Genomic DNA, 14,262 nt, shown 5'->3' on the forward strand with positions numbered 1-14,262 from the left:
GAATAAGTAGGGACATCAGAGATTTGGTGTAAGAGGTTCAAAAGGTAAACAAAAGAAGTTCTAGAAAGAGAATATTTTAAAAACGGAGGGAGTAAAATCATTAAATAAACAGTACAAGAAAATGCCAAGAACCACAGGATATGAGATTTCAGATTAAGAGGGTCTTTTGAGTGATCTACATCAGGAAAGGGAAAATATATCCGCTCTAAGGCATACCACCGTGCTGTTTTAAAACAGAAGGAATAAAAGGAATATCATAAAAGCATCCAGAGGGAAAAAAAATTAAAGTACAGGTTACATGAAAGAATCTGAATGGCATCAGTCAGCTAACAGTAATATTGGAAGATGGAAATAAATGCATCAGTGCCTTAAAATATTATATATATACAAATATATATATAATGGGTGTCATCATGACATAAGAGACTTAAATTCTCATTGTTCATAATAGAACTATAATAGTGCTTACAATTGATAACCCAATAAATAGCAGTATTGGTATGTTACTTAAAATATGGAGATAAGTACCAGAAAAGACAGCCCAGAGTATTGAAGGTCCTTGCGTTGGTGGAGCGGGACACGGGAGAGATGGTGTATGAGGAAGTACAGGGGACCTCTGAAAGTTTGTCATCAATTTTATAATAAAACCGGACTTTATGTACATGCATTATTTTTGTTAAAGTAAAAATCCATTTAATTTTTAAATATCCCCTCTAGTTGCTGTGGGCACCATGGGTTGCGGGGAGGGAAATAGAGGCAGGGCAACCAACCATCATCCAACCACTTGAACCATCCCTTTGAGTCTTTCGCTTTGCCAATAAAAACATATAATTGCTTTAGTTGTTGTTGTTATTGTTATTGTACTTTGTGGCTTTGTCACTCAACCAGGAGGTGAATTTATTCATCTGCTTTATGAACGGGCTTGGTCCTTTGCTGCCTTGGTCAAATCTGGGATCCTGCCATTACTGAGTTTTCTTCCCTGTTACTTTTCCCTTGCATTCAGCAAAGATCCCTGCAATGTGAACAGAAGAAATTGAAATTCCAGTCGTGTCTCTCCTCAGTTCGGTCTGATTTTCAGAAATTGCAGTAAATCAGTGGCACTGAAAATTGGCCTATTTTTTTTTTTTCTGGGGGTGTTGGTTTGGCTTGATGAGAAAGCAAAAACAAATGGAGTTTATAAATGTAACTAATCAGGAAGTCAAAGCGAGGTTAAATCTAATGGATTAATCAAGTTTTTCTGGGAAGTGGGAAGGAAAGGTGGGAGGGCGGGGGGAAGAGAACGATGGGGCAGGGTTTTGTCCAGACTGAATAAGCCCTTCACTGGAATCAGCTCTTTGAGTGTCTTGGGTTTCTCTCTCTCTCTCTCTCTCTCTCTGTCCATCCTTTCTTATTGGAGAATGGAGAGGCACCCAATGGTAGTGGTCTGGCGTGCTGAGTGCAGAGAACAGGGTACCACCTGCTAGGAGACTCAGCTCTGATTTCTGATTCTGCTGCTTACCAGTTGTGTGACCTTAGAGATATCCCACCACTTTTTGAGCTCGTATTACACTTACTGTAAAATGGGGTGAGTAGTGTCATTTTCCAACATTGTCAGGCTTGTAAAGGCCAACAGAGGTAATTCAGTAGAATGTGAGAGCTGGAGATGGAGGAGGGGGGCCGGCCAACACTCACAAGGGTCTTGGGCAGGGACGAGCGTGTCCCGGGTCTAGAGAGCAAAGGGGTAAGTGGTATGAGAGGGAACCAGTGGTTGGAGCTGGAAAATGACAAATCAGTGTAGATGACATGAAGGATTTTCACCCTTGAGAGCTGGGAGAAGACCGTGAACTACCTCGAGGATGGCAAGGAAGTTTGAGGCCATCAGATTTGTTTTGAGATGATTCGTTCCACGTGTCCTTTCTATCCTAGTGCTCTCAAATCTTTAGCTCCAGTTCAAGCCTTTTCCCTCAGTTTCATGCTTGTGTTTCCAGCTATCATACAGCTCTCATGGTTATTCCCCAGGCACTGAAACTCAGCATGTCCCAAACTGAACTCTTTATTTTCCTCCCCAAATCGGACTCTTCTCCATCCCCCTCCACCTCCCGGTGTCTGTCAGTGGAACCTGTGGCAGAAACTGCTAGTTGCCTCCCAATACCCATTCTCCCTTCTTCCTTAGTAACAGAATCTTGAGCAATATGCCTAGCAACTCACTAATTACTACATTTCTCTGCCTCCCCCACAGGTAGGTGTGGCCACATGATTCTATTCTATGGTGAAGGACAAGTGGAAATTCTGCTTCCAGGAAAGCTCTTTAAGCGGGCTCTGTTTTGCACTTCCACTTGTTCTTCTTCATATACTCTGAAACACAGGTGTGATGGCTGGAGCTCCTGCAGCCATTTTGGACCCTGAGGATAGAACTAATGTGATAGGATGGCGGAACAGGTAGAAAGAACCAAGTTCTCTAAATATTGCAGAGCTGCCCAAAAGCCTTGGACTGTCTATCCCCAGATGTCTTTCACCTGACAAAGATTCTTCTTTCTTAGTTAAGCCACTATAATTTGGGGTTTTCTGTGACTTGCAGCTGAACCTGATCCTAAGTGATAGCCAGAACCCTGGGATTTCTTCCCTACATCTAATCTTATACCAAGTCCTAACTTCTGGCTCTCTCTCCAATCCATCCCCTTTTCTTCTTGTCTGAGCCACATCATATCTTACCAGGATGACTGCGACAGCTTCTTCACTGATTCCCTGTTTTAACCTCTCCTCACCGACACCCATGCCCAGAGAATTTCCATTTTTTTATTTTTTATTTTATTTTATTTTTTTATTTTTTAAAGATTTTATTTATTTATTTGACAGAGAGAGAGAGAAAGCAGGAACACAAGCAGGGGGAGTAGGAGAGGGAGAAGCAGGCTTCCCGCCGAGCAGGGAGCCTGATGCGGGGCTTGATCCCAGGACCCTGGGATCATGACCTGAGCTGAAGGCAGACACTTAACGACTGAGCCACCCAGGCGCCCCGAATTTCCATTTTTTTTAAAGTAATCTTTCTAAAACCCAAATATGACTTCTTGGGAATCATGGAATTATGGACACTTAATATAGAGAGCTTAAAATGCCCTTAGAGGTCATTTACTCTAGATTTCTTACTTGTTGGTTTGGCTTGATGAAAAAGGAAGAGCAAATCAAGTTCTCCATGGGCCTTCTGCAATAAAATATATACTATTCCATATATAAAGAGTAGAAGAGCATTCCTCTGGAGAAGACCCAGAATTTTCAGCAGCTTCTCACAGATGTTCACCAAAAGTTAAAAATCTCCAGTAAGTCTAACTGCCTTATTTTGTAGGTGGGGACACTGAGGTCTACAGAGGTTAAGTGACATATCCAAGGTCACAGAGAGATTCAGTGGCAGAGCTGGAACACAGCCTTATGCTCTCTTCTTCAGACAAGCCTGCCAGTTGGCAGTCAGTGTAGATGTGGAGTCTTCATATTTCTCTCCTCGAGGATTGGGTGTCCATTTTCACGCAGAATACTCAGATTGGACTCACATCAGTAAGGGCTGGGTTGTAGTTAGTACCCACGAATAGAAGAAGTCTCAAAGAGTTATTAATTACATACATTTCTGTTTACAGGAGAATAATACTGTTAGTCCCATTAAGCACCATTATCGATGTGTGATCTAATAATTTCAACATAATGAAGCTAATATATTTCAGAGGAATGGGAGGAAATATTCCACAACTGCTGCAAATTGGATTATTCTGGGCTAAGAAGTCCTTGAGGCAGTGACAACAACTGTTCTGATTTTTGTCACATCTAATTGGTACAGTGCTTTACAGTTTACAGACCATTTTCACATGCCTTACTATCCTATTTTGTTCTTCCAGAAATTTGGGGAGGGAGTAAGGCAGAGAAAACAGTGCTCTAGTTGCGAATATTGTGGTTGCAAGCAACAGAAAATTCAACCTATACTAGCTTAAGGAAGAAAGAAATCGGGGAGGGGGCTGGGAAGACTGTTGGCTCACATAACTGAAGTGCCCTGGGATATTCTGATTCAAGAATGGTTTGATCCAGAGCTTCATGCTGTCATTAAGGCTCTGGCTTTGTTTCTGGATGGTTCTCTCTGCTGCCTCGTTGTCTTCTTTCTCAGGCTGATTCATTGCGGCCTCCAATTCTTATATCCTCACATGGCAATGCCCCAAAGGGACACAGATGAGGTCTACTGAGGTCTCCTGTAGGGCAGAGCACTTCTCTATCCCCAAAACCTCAGAAAACCTGTCCCCATGTCTTATTGGTCAGAGGCCTATCCTTGAACCAATCACAGTGGAAGACATCATTGGCTTAAGCCAATCACAGCTCACCATAGAGCACAGGGTGGGATCAATCCCACTGACTACAGCGGAACTGAAGATAACGGGGGGGGGGGGGGTGGAGTGACTCACAAAAAATGTGAATGTTCTGGTGGAAAAGGGAGAAGTGGTCTGGAAAAATAACCCAAAGTATCCACTACACTCAGAGGTAGCTCAGAGAAGTTAAGAGGTACATCCAAAGTCACACAGACTCCGGCTTTTGGGACTAAGATATAAATTCAGGGCTTCTGTCTCAAATCTAATGCTATAAATGCCAGGCTTCTCTCTAGAAACCTGGAGAATTATCCAACCACCCTTCATACTTAATCTACTAGCTCTGTTCTTTAAAAAACACCGGAAAACTCCTGCCCATCATTCTGAGCCAGGAACTTCCTGTCCATGCCCGTTCAATACAGACAGCCCAAACTGCAGATAATAAAGGAAATGATCGCGTACTCGGCATTATCTTGAGTGCGTAGGAATCCCAGTGTTGTTATAGGAAATAGCTGTATGGAAGCAAGTTTCAGCTATTTTGTTCGAGGCCCTGCACACACCCTTCTAAGTCAAGTTGACTCAGGTTTAGGGTGCGCAAGTGAATTCTTGTGTCACAAATCAAATCGCTGTGACTACCACTTCCCCACCCTGGCCACGCTGCCTTTTCCGGGATTCCATTTCATTTCCATAAAAATCGTTTCTGCCCCCAGCGCCTGGAACTGGCTAACAGTGCATCTAGCTGCCTAGGAGGTAGGTCATATTAGCATTTCTGTTTTATAAACAAGGGCACTCTGACCCAGAGAGCTAAAGTAGCCCCTCCAAAGTCACTGCATTAAGCAAAACCCAGTTTTTCCCTGCTGTGTGTTTCCGTTACTACTCACACAGAACAGCACTTCACCTCAGACACTTGGGGTCACCGAACATGTGGAGGGTTTCCCCCACACCAAGCCGTTCTCCACGGCACCGGCTGGGTGTCCTGTGATTTAACCCAATTCTGACATGATCTACCTGGAGATAGTATCAGATCCCACAGGTTAAGGGCTCAGTCCCCCAAGAGTGCCCCCCACCCCACTTCAGATGCCAGCTGTAAATAGTAGGTCCCCAGGTTACCCGCAACTTCTGTCAGACTTGGCTACAGATCAAAGGTTCCCATGACCCCCTCCTCAGGTTCTATTAATTTGCTGGAGTGGCTCACAGAACTTGGGGAAACACTTATGTTTACAGCTTGTTAGAGGATATGATAAAGGATACCAATAACAGTCAGATGAACAGGTACACAGGGTGAGGTCTGGGAGGATCCTCAACACAGGAGCTTCTGTTCCTGTGGGGTTGAGGTGCATCACCCCAGTCAGTATGTGATGTGTTCGCCAACCTGGAAGCTCCCCAAACCCCATGCTATTGGGATTTTTATGGAGGCTTCTTCTCATTGGCATGATTAATCATTAACTCCATTTCCTAGATCCTCTCCCTTTGCTAGACAATGGGAGGTTGGGGCCAAAAATTCTAAGCCTCTAATCATGGCTTGATCTTTCTGGGGACCAGCCCCCATCCAGGAGCCCATCCAGAGTCATCTTATTAGAGCAAAAGATGTTCCTCATGCTCTTAGCACTTAAAAAATTACAAGGGTTTTAGGATCCTTGTGTCAGGAACCAGGGGCAGTGGCCAATATATATATTTTCTATGATCTCATAGCCACGCAACTACTGGATGTTGAAGGCGGGATTTAAGTTCACGTGCGTGGCTCTCACATGCCCTGCTCCTCACCAGGTGCCCAGGGCAGGGACGTATCTTGGTCTCATGTGGAAGCACACAGAGACAGTTGATTGCACAATTCTTTCCTGCCCGGCTTTGAAATCAGAACTCCCTTTCCTGTTGCCCATCACTCATATCCAGGAATAAAAACTGCTTGAAAGGCTTGTCCAACAATGCAGCCTTAACAGGCCACCTGCTCCGGACACAGAAAGTACAGGCAGGAAACACCTGCCCTGGAAATACTGGAGCTTCTGTTGACTGAAACGTGCGAACAGAAAAGCTGTCCTTGGGTCCAGGGACATTCTGAGCTGAGACTGTGGTGTTATCAGCCATATCCTGCAGAGCTGGGAGTGGGAGAACCCGGGTGGTGAGATGCAGCTCCCAGGCCAACTGGGACCCTCTTGGTCATAATGACAGTCAGTCACTGACAAATATTGTTCCCTGAAGGGGTTTGGAGGAGCCCGGGGTGTTCTGCCAAATGGGTAATTGGATTCCCATTGAACGGAGCAGCGATGGCTTGGCTCACCCCACTTTGAGCCAAGGGTGGTGGTCACTGGCTAAACCATGCAGAAAAGTCAAACCTGCAAGGCATTTTTACCCATGTGTGTGTGTGTGTGTGTGTGTGTGTGTGTGTGTGTGCACTGAATCATGTCATGGAAAGACTGCTCATTTCGTGTAAGAATTTCTCACAAGATTCTCCAAAACCTTGACTATCCCCTGGGGTACTTTGAATAGAATTTCAGTTACAAAATCAATTTGGGTTGAGTCACCTACAGACTGTCAATAGTATGCATACTGGGTGGACTTCCCCCTTCTGTCCCTCATCTTTCCTCTCCCTGTCTCACTTCTTCCCTTACTTTTATTTAACAAACTTTAGTTGAGCACCAGTTGTGGGCCAGATACTGTGCTGGGTGTTAGGTAGTTGGAGATAAAGAAGACAGTCTTCACTGGGTGGGGATGGGTGGGCATCTACAGCCATGGTTTTCAAGCAGGACTGATCCCCCACCCCCCACACTGGGGAAAGTCCGGAGGCCTCTTTGGCCCTCCCAACTGGGGAGGGGGCGCCACTGACCTCTAGTGGGTGGAGGCCAGGGATGCTGCTCACCATCCTGCAATGCCCAGGACAGTCCCCCACACGAAGAATCATCTGGCCTAAAATGTCAGTGGTGCTGAAGTTGAGAAATTGGATCTACGATCCAGAAGAAAGAATTGGACTGCATCGTGTTCAGCCCTGGCTCTGACTGTTGCTGGCAGAAGGCCTTGAGCGAGTCCCTTGACTTCTTTGAGTCTGTTTCCCATCTGTCAAAGGGGATGAAAATGGAATGACTGAAGGGAGTTTGGGTATGAATCATGCCCTTTGTTACCTAGTGCCCAAGAAACAATAGCCACTTGGCTTCTCTAAGCCCAGGCCTTCATGGACTAAAAGCTATCAGTGGGCCCTGGTGAAAGTGAACTCTCCAGATATCATTTATTCCAAGAGGATGCCCAAGGGCCTGCCATGCTCTTTTCCCTTCCTGGCCTCACTGCAACCTGTAGTTATACACGGATTTGTATACCTCATGGTTTAATGCCCCTGCCTTCCGGTAGACCATAAACTCTATGAGAGCAGGGACTGTGTCTCTGTTCTTCCTTCCTGTATTCACAGCACCCAGCAGGGTCTGGCCATAGGGTATGTGTTCAGTAATGGAGCCAGACTGCCTCAGTTGAAATCCTGGCTTCTCCATTCATTAGCTGTGTGACCTTGGGCAAGTTATTGAACCTTTCTGTGCCTTATTTTCCTCCTCTGTAAAGTGGGACTAGTATCTCCCACCAAGGGTGTGGAGAGGGTTAAATAAGCAACTATTAACCAGTCGAGGGCCTCGCACCTGGTTAGTGCTTATGAGGGTTCATGATGACCACCATTACTTAGTGATTGTCTTAAATGTTAAGTAATAATGCTGCTCTGTTTCGGTATATGGCGACACAGCGCACAGGCACAGGCCTGCCTCTGCCTTCGGGGAGCATTTGTTTTTGTGGGTCATTTGGTGAAAGATCTGAGTTTGTAGAGAGGCCGGCAGCTCACCTAAGCAGAAAAGTAGAAGCCAAAGTGATTTCTTGCTGGAGGCTCACAGGGGCCCCCTGGGTCACCAAACAGCCTTTCTCTCTCGCCTGGAAGAAATGAAAATTGATTTGAAGCTTGTCCCATCTGAAAAGGTCTGTCAGTAGCCAGCACCGGTGCATATTGTCAAGGATGCTTTGGGTCTCTGGCCCAGGGAGGAAGTGATTCACGACGATTCGCTTTCCCAGGGAGCGAGGCCGACCCAGCGGAGACACAGAATGAGGTCCCAGGGGCCTGCTGGGCTGGCTGCTTCCCTGAGTAGCAGCAAGAGAGGAAAATTGAAGGGCTGCTAGGAACTAATAAACGAGGAGAGGAGACCCGTTGAGAACAAGTTCAGGGGATGAGGGGGGCTGGGAATACTGTGCAGAGAGGATAGGATCAGAGATGGCCCAGGACAGTGGGACAACAACAACGACACTGATAATAATACTTCCCACTGAGCGCCTCCCATGTGCCCACATTCACGCCCCTGATGACCCTATGAGGCCGCCTAGCCCGCGTGTGTCAGGCCTCATCGCCCCGTGGATGATAAAATAGGTCACACTTTCTGTATTCATTCATACATCCTTTATACATCCAACAAACATTTACTGGGCACCCAGCATATGGCAGGCACTGTTCTAGGTACTGGGGACCTAGCTGAAGAGCAGACAGACCAGAAGGCCACACTCTGCATTCTTGAAGGCTATGGGTCCACGGATGCTCACAAGTAAGTCCATCTGCTGTATCAGACGAGGAGTGCTGGAAGAAAGAGAAAGCCTGGGATGGGGGTGGCCACGGTGGGGGTAGGATGAGCTTGCATTGTTAAGAAGTGTGGTCAGGCCCCGCATCGGGCTCCCTGCTCCGCGGGAAGCCTGCTTCTCCCTCTCCCACTCCCCCTGCTTGTGTTCCCCCTCTCGCTGTGTCTCTCTCTGTCAAATAAATAAATAAAATCTTAAAAAAAAAAAAAAAAGTGTGGTCAGGAAAAGCCTCCCTTGGAAAGGTGACAGTTGAGCAAAGACCTGAAAAAGGCAATTATTTGGGTTTCTCTGCCAATTCCAGTATTGGTGGTTGGCGGCTTCCCCACACCACCACATGACTCTCAGACACCAGGAGCATATCTGAGAATTCAACTTAATTCTGACACTGTCTACCAGGGGTAGCATCAGATCCCACAGGTTAAAGGTTCAGTCCTACGAGACTACAAGGAAGAGATGCATAGGGCAAGGTATTGGGGAGAAGGTGTGGAGTTTCCATGCTCTTTCCAGGCACGCTACTCTCCCCAAATCTCCATGTGTTCCCCAACCCGGAAGTTCTCTGAACCCTCTCCTTTTGGATTTTTACGGAGGCCTCCCTACATAAGCACGATGGCCATGTGCTGGCCATTGGCGATTGATTCAAACTTCAGCCCCTCTCTGCTTCCGGGAGGTCATGGGTGGGACTGAATTTTCTAACCCTTTAATCACATGGTTGGTTCTCCTGGCAACCAGCCCCTATCCTTAGGTGGGGGGAGAGATGCAAAAGCCACTCATTAACATAACAAAAGCACCTGTATCACTCTCATTACTTAGGAAATTCCAAGGGTTTTAGGAGCTCTGTGCTAGAAATGATGGAAGATCAAATATATATTTCTTATTATAAATTACAATATCACAGGCAAAAGGTGAGCCATGTGCAAATTTTGGAGAAGAGAAGAATAGCAGGTACAAAGGCCCTGTGGTATGTTTGAAGACTAGAAAGGAGCATAGTGAATGAGGGGGAGAGTAATGGTAGGTGGGAGCAGAAAAGGCACAGGTGTTGGGTCATGTGGGCCTCATGGCCATTGTAAAGACTCTGGTTTTTATTCTGAATGAAATGATGATCCACTGCAGAATCTGGATATGAGAAGTCATTCTATCTGACTTAGGCTTTAACAGATTTCTGTTTGTTTTAGGTTTTAACAGATTCCTGTTAATACTAACAGCCAAGGTTCACTGAGCACTTGCCGTATCCCGGGAACCACGCTAAGGGCTTTAGGAATCATTACCTCAGTAAATCCTCAAAAACAAAGTGAAATACAAAGCCCAGATGGTAAGTGCTATTATTATTTTCTATTATTATTACCATTTTATAGAAGATGAAATTTACTTAACTCAGAAAAGTTGAGTAAATAAAGTCCAAAGTCATAGAGGTCCTAGACGGGGGAGGCTGAACCCAGGTTTGCGGGCCCTCCCTTTTGTTATACTGACGGGATGCTGACCTTGGAGTCAACTAGGTTTGGGTCAGAGCTCCAGCCCTTCTTTTTTTTTTAAAGATTTTATTTATTTATTTGACAGAGAGAGACACAACGAGAGAGGGAACACAAGCAGGGGGAGTGGGAGAGGGAGAAGCAGGCTTCCTGCAGAGCAGGGAGCCCAATGTGGGGCTCGATCCCAGGACCCTGGGATCATGACCTGAGCCGAAGACAGATGCGTAATGACTGAGCCACCCAGGCGCCCCTCCAGCCCTTCTTTTACTCACTGTGTGACCTTCAGCAAGTCACTTACCCTTTCTGAGCCATATTCTCTCATCTGTGGAATAAGAGTCATAAGACATCTCGAGCTGGTGAGAGACGGAAGAAGAAAATACGGAAGGTGGCTGGCATTGTGTCTGTCAACAGTGGCCACTCCAAAATACTAGATCCTTCTCAACACTTAACAAAAACTGATTGAGAGAAGGAAGATTTCCCCTTCCCAGCATGCAGAGGGTTAACTTAGAACCTCAGGCTGTTAGCATTTCTCTAATCTTGGCACTAATTATGTACAGAAATCATTTGCTTCTGCCACGTATAATGAAAACGATTGTACAGAAATGGAATTTATCATGCTATGTGTTATGAGAGGTTTAGTTTTAAAAAAAAAATACTACCTCCGTTTCCCCCACTTTTCTTCATTTCCCCCTCTCCTTGCCAGATAATCAAATACAAAAGTTATATTAACCTCCCAACCACGTCAATTAAAATGCTCATCCAAAATTTGAAAACAATTAAAAAACCCATTATCTCAGATTTAACGTTCTCTGATTCCATGTCTATTTTCTGCCACAGCATAAACGGCAGGTAACATCACAGTAGGTGCCTTCTAGAAAGCAACGTCTCATTCTCTGCCAGTCGGTCCCGCGGCTGCTCTCCCGGCACAGACCTTATTAAAAACCCACACGCCCTGGTGTACTTTGTCATGTCCAAATGCATCAAAATAATTGATTGTTTTAATGAGCCCTCCATCTGTCTTACTTTCTTCTGTCTTTCCCTACCCGGTAGTGGGTTTCAGAGAGAAGAAAGGATAGGCTCCACTCTTGGGAGGCCATGGACTCAAAGACCGGAGGGTCTCTGACTTGGATCTGCCCCCCTCAAGGGGTTCCACATTCTCTGATGAAATTAGAAATGTTTTCCCATAGAAGACCTCGCCGGGAAGTGTGTTAGGGACTGTGTGGTGGCTGCAAAGAATACAAGAGCCATCATCGACCGAGCTTGAAAGAAACAAGACTCTTCAATCACCCCTTGTGACTTAAGTTTGGGTCAGCAAACATGGATTGAGTGCCTGCTGTATACCAAGACACCATGCCAGGCAGTGGAGATATGGTGTCCAAGATCTGGTAGAATCAATCAAAATACTCCTTGGATCAGACACATTCATACACTACTGGTGGGAATATAAATTTTTGCAACCTTCCTGGAGTGCAATGTAACAATGTCTATCAAAAGATTTAAGAGATGTGCATGCCCGTTCACCCAGCAATTAGCCTTCTAATCATTTATGATAAGACGATAATCACTTACGTGTTTGAAGATTTAGCTACAGCTGTGTTCTTTGCAACGTTATTTGTAAAAGCAAAGGAAAAAAAAACCTTGAAAAACCTAATTGTCAATGACAAGGAATTACATAAATTAATGATGGCATATCCTTCGAATAAAATCATTTAAAAGCATATTTGAGAAGAGTATGTATTGAATGGCAAAAAGTCTATGATATATTGTTAAGTGAAAGAAACCAAATAGGATAGTAGATAGTATGATCTCAGTTTTATGGGGGGGGAAATATATATATATATATATATATGGCACCACTCTGAGGAGATGAGAATGAGGATGAGGGTTATTTTTACATTCTTTTCTGAGCTTTTTCAGTTCTGATTTTTTTTTTTCTGTTCAGAAAAGAAAAAGTTATTTCCAAAAGGGATACGTGTGAATTGCAGCCGGAAATGGAATGGAAACATTTGGGAATTGAAGCCGCTTTAGGAACAAGCTGGGTTCTCTTTGGGCAAGGCTTCTTTTCTCTGGGTTCCTTCTGCTTACCCACCATGCTGCTTCCTCAAAGCCTCTTCCTGCTCCTGGTCCATCAAAGCCTCCCTCGCCAGAGATCCACCCCACTACTTCAATGCCAACGTCTGACTGTTTCAGTCTCTGGATATACCTTAGTCCGCACTTCCGGGAGAGAGACTGTGAGTGGCCAGGCTCATCTCTTTCTCACCAGGCTGTGGCCTGTGTCATCAGCAGTCTATAGAGTCAGGTGGAGTGGGTCTAATCAGGTGTGGTCCAATCAGCAGTGGGCCAAGATCAAGGTTGCCCGGGGCCATCTCTTAATCAGGGCATGGGGAGAGGCATTTCCCTTTCTGAGGCTCTGTGGCTGGGCAGTCAGGATGATAGACATTCTCAGCACAAAGGTGCAATCGAAGAATTTGAATAATTCAGAGCTCTCGTATCCACAGGGGACCAGATCCTGTGTCTCTGTACTCTGCTTTGATCAAATAAATTAAATCATTGTTGATCCTGATGATCTTGGGACTGACATCATAGCTCACACAGTTTGGGGGAGAGGGGGTGTCATGCAAGACAAAGAAACAAAAGGCACTCAGATCAGAACAGAAGAAGCAAGCGATCTTCATTTGTAGACAACAGGATCATCTATGTAGAAAATCCTATGGAATCTACAAAAAAGCTCCTATACTAGTAAGTGAGTTTAGCAATGAATTATTAATAACAACAAAGAATTATCTGGCCCAATGTGTCAATAGTATGAAGGTAGGGAAACTCTGTTCTAGAAGAATACATAAGAGGGAACTTTTGTGACCTTGGTTTAAGCAAAACATTCTTAGGCATAACATCAAAAGCACAATCTATAAAAAAAACCAAATGAACAAATGAGACTTCATCAAAATTAAAATCTTCTGCTCTTAGTCTGATGGGGCTGCTATAACAAAATATTACAGACTGGGTGGCTTATAAACAACAGAAATTTATTTCTCACGGTTTTGGAGGCTGGAAGTCCAAGATCAAGGTGCCAACAGATTCAGTGTCTGGTGAAGACCCACTTCCTGGGTCATAGACTATACTTTCTCGTTGTGTCCTCCCATCGTGAGAGGGGAGAGGGAGCTCTCTGGGCTCTCTTATATAAGGGCACAAATCCCATTCAGCAGGGCTCTGTCCTCCTGACTTCATCACCTCCCAAAGGCCCCACATTCTAATACCATCACCTTGGTGCTTAGGATTTCAACATATGAATTTTAAGGGGACATAAAAGTTCAGTTCATTGTACATTCTTCGAAGGCACTGTTACAAGAATGAAAAGACAAGCCACAGACTGGAAGACAATATTTGCAAATCATGTATCTGATAAAGGCTTTGTACCCAGAATATATAAAGAATGCTCAAAACTCAATAATAAGGAAACAAATATTCCAATTAAAAAATGGACAAACTATTTGAACAGACAACTCACCACAGAAGCTATGGGGATGGCAAAGAAGCACAGCAAAATATGCTCAACATCATTTGTCATTAGGAGAAAGCAAACTGAAAAACCCTGAGATACCATTACACAACTATTAGAATGGCTAAAATCCCAAAGACCGACCCTACCAAGCACTGACAAGGAGTGAAGGAATTGTACTCTTATATGCTGCCTTTGCGATGGAATATTGCACAACTATTTGGGAAATCAGTTGGGCAGTCTTAAAAAAATAAATTATACCTAGTCTACGATTCAGCTATTGTACTCCTAGGTATCTACCTGAAAGAAACGAAAGCATATGTCCATATAAAGACTTACAAATAACGCTTGTAGCAACCTTACCTGTAAGAGCCCTAAACTGGAACCAACC

The 14,262-nt window shown here is 44.7% G+C and overlaps 1 long non-coding RNA gene across 1 annotated transcript in view; it reads left to right on the forward strand.

Moving 5' to 3' along the window:
* LOC116649055 overlaps positions 1 to 13,314 on the forward strand; it is a 37,217-nt gene extending 23,903 nt beyond the window's left edge. Inside the window, exons 2-3 of the long non-coding RNA XR_004302611.1 lie at positions 10,079 to 10,215; positions 11,423 to 13,314. This is a non-coding gene — a long non-coding RNA (uncharacterized LOC116649055). The remainder of the gene's footprint in view (positions 1 to 10,078; positions 10,216 to 11,422) is intronic.
* Positions 13,315 to 14,262: the final 948 nt, after the last annotated feature.

This window comes from Phoca vitulina, unplaced genomic scaffold, assembly GCF_004348235.1.
Source record: "Phoca vitulina isolate PV1807 unplaced genomic scaffold, GSC_HSeal_1.0 scaffold46, whole genome shotgun sequence".
Classification (NCBI taxonomy): Eukaryota; Metazoa; Chordata; class Mammalia; order Carnivora; family Phocidae; genus Phoca; species Phoca vitulina.